We start from the raw sequence: 7,520 nt of genomic DNA on the forward strand, positions 1-7,520 counted from the left end.
GTTATTAGTCAATAAAAACCCACAGCCACATCCACAGGACAACACTCAGCAGTCCATCTTCACCTCAAAGAGAAAGGACAGTCAGTCTTTTGAGGACAATAATGTCCACATTTTAAACAGAGAACAGGTGGTTTGTAAGAGGAGTCGAGGAAGTTAGGTTGCTACAGTACATAACAGTGCTCAGGGTGAGCATGGCTCCCTCTCCAGTTTGGTGTTGGCGCTCCTTTATTTTTTTCCAGATTTTAAAAAGCATGGTTTAGCCTCTTGCCTCAAATGTCGAAACACAGTCTCCCTCCTCCCCAAACACACTGGGCCTGCTATCCAGAACTGTCTGCAAAAACAGGAAAAGATTAATTTGTCCCACAATGGGGAAATTGTGTTTTAGCAGCAGCAGATATAGACAGCAAAAGGATGAGAAAAGCTAGATACATAATAAAATTAACTACAATATACAATAGAATCAAATAAGAGTATGCATATTAACAGGTGAGTGGAGGTAGAAGTGGTCTGTAAGAAAACTGCATAACTAAATAAATTATGTATTGTACACTGTGGTGTGTGAATATTGCTCCTATCAGAAGTGGTTATTATACAGTCTGACAGCAGCAGGAAGGAAAGACCTTCTGTACCTCTCCTCCACACACCGAGGGTGGAGCAGTCTGCCACTGAAGCTGCTCTGCAGGGCTGACAGGGTGTTCTGCAGGGGGTGGGACTCATTGTCCAGCATGGATGTCAGTTTTGTCAGGACCCTCCTGTCACCCACCTCCTGCAGTCTCCTCCTGCAAGGTCGGGACAGAGCTGGACTTCCTGATGACTCTGTCCAGCTTTTTCCTCTCCCTTTGTGATGCTGCTCTTCCAGCAGACCACACCGTACAGAATGACTGATGCCACCACCATCTCCTCGGATCTCATCGGAACACCCAGGTATTTGTAAGAGTCCACCTGCTCAATGTCCATTTCCTGGATGTTCACCGGTGAGGGGGGGGGGGGGGGGGGGGGGGCTGAGTGTCGTCTGCGAAAGTCCACCACCATCTCCTTGGTTTTCCCTGCATAGATCAGGAGGTGGTTTCGCTGACACCAGTCCACAAAGTTCTGCGTCAGTCCTCTGTACTCTGCGTCGTCGTGGTCAGTGATGAGACCAACAATCGCAGTGTTGTTAGAGAACTTCTGCAGCACACAGCCGTCAGTGTTGTTTCTGAAGACCCACAGTTCTGGGCTTTCACATATTGTTCAGATTCAGATTCAGATTCAGAAAACTTTATTTCTCCCTGAGGGGCAATTTAAGGCACAAGTGAGCAGCTTGAAATATAAGACACAGTAAAATAGAAGAGAGAATAGATACAAATAAAATATAAAATATTAAGTATGTACAGGTTACATCAAGTCATAAATGTTATGACTATCCAAATGTCCATGAACAATGTAAACAGACTGTAAAGTGGCTGAAGTGCAAAAGTAAGCAGTAAACAGTAGTATTTGTATGTGCAAATTAAAGCTATTGTGGTCAGTTTGTGAGGTAGTCCCTGATCCACTCTGACAGCAGGTGGTCCACCCCTGTCTACTCCGGTTTGTCCTTCAGGATCGCCGGCTCTCCAGGTGAGAAAGCTCAATTTAGCAGGAAGATGACAGCATCCTCCTAATAATACTTACTTTAAGATATGTTATATAATGTGTTATGGGTTTTTGGTGGTCATGTATAGGGTTTACTTGTTTGTTAGATACTAGATGTTACATCATGCAGTAGCTGACTCCATGTGAACATGTAAGAACTAATTAGCTAACCAGGTCTAAATGTATTCACTAGTTAAGTAGTGCAAGAACAAAATATTTAATATCAAGAAATGAACTGAACTGGCTTTCCATACAACACTGTCATGAGGTCCACATTGGCCTGTAATGGAATCCAGAGTATGAGAGTGTATGACTTGCAACAAATAACAATTTCACTTGTGGTTACACCAGAATCGGTCCTGTCAGGTGATATGAACAGATACATTCGTATCAATCGTCGTTCAATCAATCGTTACTCTTTATAAAGCTCTGCATGGACTTGCAGCAGACTAGAACGCCAGCATTCCAATTCCTGTCATGTTCACTTGTTCAAAAATCATCATGGTCCAACAACAGATCCACTCCTGGTCCCGTGTGTTTTGCTGCTTCCTCTCTGCTCTCCCACCTCTGTGTGCTTGTCCCCCGCTGATTAGCTGCCCTGCCCTAACGTGCTGCACCTGTGTCTGATTGTAGGCAGGCCCTGTGCTCTTAACACTTTTTTTCGCCACTTCTCCAAGGCTACGTTCAGAGGTCGGCAGGTCTTAATGCTCAATTCTGATTTTTTGGTGAAATCCGATTTTTTTGGTGTTTACAAAATAATATGCGACTGCTACCACTCTCCTGTGTGAATGGACTGTGGCCCTGAAGTGCCCTGCATGTGCAGAAGAGGACACGACGTCACACAATGTGTGCTTGTGTGCCTTTGTTTACGTTAATGTCCGATCGTAGCCAACATAATTATATTCAAATAATATCAAGAAGAATGCTGAGAAGGAAGAGCGCAGTAGCTGCAGCGTCTGTACAGAGATGCGTGTGGGTGCGGAGTGGTGGGATAGTGATGTGACTGCTTTTAGCGACACTGACTTCATTCATAACATTCAACATTCATAACTTCAGAATGACGAGAACCTTTGAATACGTCTGCGAGCGCCTTTCTGTGTCACTTTCACAGCAAGACAGTTGACATCTCCCTCATCTGTGAGCCGTGCGTTGGAGTTGGGCTCTACTTCCTGGCAACAGGCGCTTGTTGCTAACAACACAGCTTGTCTGCCCGCTCCTGTGTCGCAGAATTGTGACGCCTGTCGCCTTTCACTGACGCAAAAGTCGGATATATGCCGCATAGCTGTTCAGACTGAGGTCGCATTGCAAAAACTCTGATACGTATCTGATTTAGGACCACATATGAAAGCGGCCTGGGTCGGATATAAAAAAATCGGAATTGAGCTGTTCACACTGTCATGACAATATCAGATACAGGTCACATTAGTGCAAAAAAATGGGATTTGGTCACTTTAGCCTGCAGACTGAACGTAGCCCAAGTGGCTCCATCAGTTCTACTGAACTTGACCAGATGAAGCACATCGGACTTGTTAGGTGTAAACAATTAACTCTTTGAGCTGACAGAGGAGCATAAGATGACCTTGGAGATGCCAGGGATTGAACCCAGGGCCTCATACATGCAAAGTATACGCTCTACTACTGAGCTACATCCCCCACTGTTGTTAGGGCCTGACCACTGAGTAGTGCGAAAGCCCCATTGTAAATGTTTATGTGCATATAAACAAGATCCTGAGTCGCATAAAATACATAAAGTAAAATATTGTCGATGGAAGAACAACACTAAGCACATGTTTTTCTACAACATTAAAATATCTCCAGTTTGTACATTTCTTTGGGGAGAAGACAAAATTGCCTGGAGGAGGGAAGGCTGTAACAGACTTCATGCTCAGCCGATGATTAAAGGCTACAATGAGCAGATCACAAGTACTACAAAGGACCACCTGACCACCTGTGGGGATTTCTGCCCACTGCAGCTCTCTGCTCATTGATATGAACTCTGACTGTGATAGTGATTCCTGCATGGTACAGATCTGTGCATGGTACAGATGTATGCATGCGTATCATGACGACATCACACACACATAGACACGTGCACACAGGTCTTGGTTAAGACCCTACAGGTAAGTATGGACAAGGAATGCTAAAACAGGCACTGCGGTCTTGACAAGATTTGTCTGTGTGTGTGTGCAAGGTGTGTGCCCAGGTAAAGTGCGGCCTCCCCGGTAAGCTGTCCCTCCCTCCTGGTTCTCTGGCGCACTACCAGGGGCCCCAGAATAAACAAACAAACAAAGAAAAACAAAGCACTCCTGGACCCCTTCTCAGCAGCACCAGGGGCACGGCGCTGCATTTACGATGATGATGACGATAATGAGGAGAGGCAGCCAGGACCATAACAAGGAACAAGGAGGAAGAGGAGGAGAGAAAACAATGTTTTTTTGGAGCTAATGAGGGAGGACATGAGGCTGCAGAGGGAGGCTGAGGAAAGGAGAGAAAGGGAGAGCAGACAGAGGATGGAGAGGCTTTTTGGTTTATTAGAGAGGATGGTGGACAGGAGGTGATGTTTTTGTGTTGTACATTCAAATTTCTATGTTGTTTAAGTTATTATTTACATTGCACAACAGCTTGGAATTGAAATAGCTATAAAATTACTACTACTTACCCTCTGAAAGTAATCATGGTCAAGTATTCCCTCCTCCAGGGCAGACACCTCAGCAGACAGCTGATCCCACCAGGGAGCCCCACTGGCTGCCTCCAGCCCGTTCTCCCCCTCATCCTCCGGCATGTCCTCCTGCACTCCATCCTCTGGGGCCATGATGTCACCGGCACCCAGGCAGATGTTGTGCAGGCCATTTGACAATAAGCAATATTTCTCTCATGTAGTGACATACCTGAGGCACAAAGGTGTGGTGCACCTCCAGCGCTTGGAGGAAGATGGCTCGCCACCTCGTCTTCATCATTCCAAAGGCACGCTCTATGATGGAGCGTGCCGTGGAATGACGGCTGTTAAAGCGCTGGGCTGCCACACCTTGTACCGGCTGCTTGTAAGGAGTGATGAGGGGGAGTGGATGCTGGAGACATGGGTACCCGCCGTCTGCCAAGATGAAGTGCCCTGGAGGAGGGTAGATGCCACGCCTGTACAGTGGGCTGTGCCGGAGTACTCTGGAGTCGTGCACCGACCCCGGCCAGCCCACGTACGTGTCAATGAAGCGGCCCTGATGGTCACACACTGCCTGCAATAAAATGGAGGAAAACAGTTTCCTGTTGCGGTAGCAGTGACCATCCAAGCCGCTTGGAGGCTTGATCCTCACATGGCAGCCGTCGATTGCTCCAGCAGCTTTGCAGAAAGCTCTGTGACTCGCCAGCCCTGCAAACCCCTGGGTTACTGCCGCCAGGTCTTCTGCGGTATTGCGGAGGTAGATGAAACTTGTGGCGGATAGCCACCACCTCCTCCGTAACCCGATGGACGATGCGGTGAACAGTGGTACGAGGCATCCCGAACACCCTTGCCACCACTCTGTAGGATGTCCCACTCACCAGCCAGAAGAGGAACACCAAGGTCTCTATTGTGGCACCCCATCCGTGTCTTCTTTCCTGGTGTAGAAGCTCCAGCAGCACCGCCAGGGACTCTCTGCTCAGCCGGAAGTCTTGGGTGGTGTCATGATTGTTAAAAAAGGTTTGTAGAACAGGGACCTGTACATTTATACGGCAGTAAATCTGCCCAGTCTGGAGACATGAGGGTAAGAACATGAGGATTAAACTATAGCAATTGATTTACAGCTGATACAATTCTATTGGATGTTAACAGTTCTTACACATTTAACTAAAACTAGTTTAAAGTATTCAAGTCTTACAAATGAATAAATACATATTACATTAAATCATATTTGTCAACTACTATTTATATGGCAGGCATTTGTTCAGTAACTGGTATATTAATTATTATCAATAGTATGGGTTATTACAGCAGCGGGTTAACGTTACCTCTCCACTGCGCTCTCCCAGCCTGAAATAGACGAGTCGGCGCCGATTTCGCTGCCGCTGGAGCCGCCGCTGAAGCCCTCCTCTTCCGCCAACAACGTAAATATTAAACAAAACAAAATCCAAATCTCGATCTCCATTTCCATCTTTCGTTTTTCTGCCTTTTCGTGTCTTTCCTCTCTTTTCTCTTTTTACTCTGTGTTCGTCTGCTGTCGTCTGTCCGCGTTTGTTTTTCCCGGGCTTGGGGGGCAGAACTTGTGACGTCGCTGCCACAATCAGGAAGTGCTTTGAAGGCTAGACCGTCCCATTTACCAACGGTTGAGAATCCTCCGGAGGATCCTCAGGAGGACGCGGCCTCCTTAGACCGCATAGGCTGTGTCCTCCGAAGGATGCAGACCCTGAATTGGAACACAGCTTAGATCTTTCCAAATAAAACAGGAAGCTAGAGACAGAGAGGAAATGAATCAAAGCATGATAAAAGCAAAAGCAGGAAGAAGACAAAGAGTCATTTTCAAAGACAAATGAATCCAAGAATCAAAGAGGAAGAAGAAGAGCTAAAGCTTTCCTTACATGGAACTTTCAATACATGAACATCTTCATATGATCTTCCAGCATGTGCAGCTAAAAGTCCATTTGACATCCCTCAGCAGGTCAGAGGACAAGGAGAGGAACAAAAGCTGAACTAGGAGACAAAGAAGCAAAAGAGACTCATTATTTTCTACTAAAGGAAAAAGAAAACACATCAGGTTTTCTAAAGGAGCAACAACAAGCAGCAGCCCTACTAACAAAAGGACAAATGTCCCTCTGTGTCTCATCTTCCCTCATTTGTCCTTTGTCTCCTGATCAGCAAGTGGAAGCAGGTGAGCTCAGTCAGAGAGGAGGACTGGGAGTGTCTGCAGGAGCACAGGAGAAGAAGCAGAAACTACCAAGAGCCCTGAGCACTAGTGTTCAATGAGCTTTTTACTACAATCATGTTGCTGCTGGTAACAAACACATGTGCTTAATGGGTAAGGTGGGAGGAGGCATGAAGAAGAAAGGCTTACTATGAGGTCTGGATACATCACTGTGAGTTTAATGGAACTTATTGGAGTCTTAACTCGCTAATGAAAGAAGTGACAGAAACAGCAAGTGAAATTCTATTAGTAACAGTTCAAATGCAGTAAACATGCTGCAGACAGTGTTCATAGATGAAGTCAAACATCAAATGTGCCGTCCCATTCACCTAAATGTTACTAAGAAGAGGACTTCCTGCTGCTCCTTAAACATGATGGTCTGCTGTGGGTCATGTCTTTGTTCTGCACATGTACAGGTAACATCTCCAGTGTTACACAAACACATCATGTTCTTCCACTGACTGAAACATGAAAAATAAGTGGCCACACATGGCTCGTTGGTCTAGGGGTATGATTCTCGCTTAGGGTGCGAGAGGTCCCGGGTTCAAATCCCGGACGAGCCCTGATGTTTAACTTTATTCCATTGGAGACCAACTCCTTGTTGTTGACTCTTTTCAGTTCCTCTCTAACTACCACACAGCTTTACAAAGCTAACAAAGTTCTATTCAGACTCATCCCAATCCAGAGCAGTTGTTCCACAGTAACACCTGCAGGAGGACGTCATCACCCAGTATGTGACCTGCACTGTGAGCTGTAAGGTCTTATACAGACAGGTGTGTGTCTGTCCTCATCAAGTCCAATCAGTATCATCAAAGACAGCTGGACTCAGATGAAGGTGTAGAACCATCTGAAGGACGATCAGAAGAAATGGACGCACCTGAGTTCAATATATGAGAGTCACAGCAAAGGCTCTGATACTTAGGACCATGTCATATTTCACTTTGTCTTTTTAATACATCTGCAAACATGTCAACAACTCTGTGTGTTTCTGTCAGTATGGGGAGCTGTGTGGACATTAATGAGGAAAATGAACTTCAA

The 7,520-nt window shown here is 45.9% G+C and overlaps 1 non-coding gene across 1 annotated transcript; it reads left to right on the forward strand.

Annotated features, from left to right (window-relative positions):
• The first annotated feature begins 6,973 nt into the window (after positions 1-6,973).
• trnap-agg (transfer RNA proline (anticodon AGG)) lies at positions 6,974-7,045 on the forward strand. Its single transcript has one exon. It is a non-coding gene; the product is annotated as a tRNA-Pro (tRNA).
• Positions 7,046-7,520: the final 475 nt, after the last annotated feature.

Source organism: Parambassis ranga, unplaced genomic scaffold, assembly GCF_900634625.1.
Source record: "Parambassis ranga unplaced genomic scaffold, fParRan2.1 scaffold_21_arrow_ctg1, whole genome shotgun sequence".
In the NCBI taxonomy this organism is placed as follows: Eukaryota; Metazoa; Chordata; class Actinopteri; family Ambassidae; genus Parambassis; species Parambassis ranga.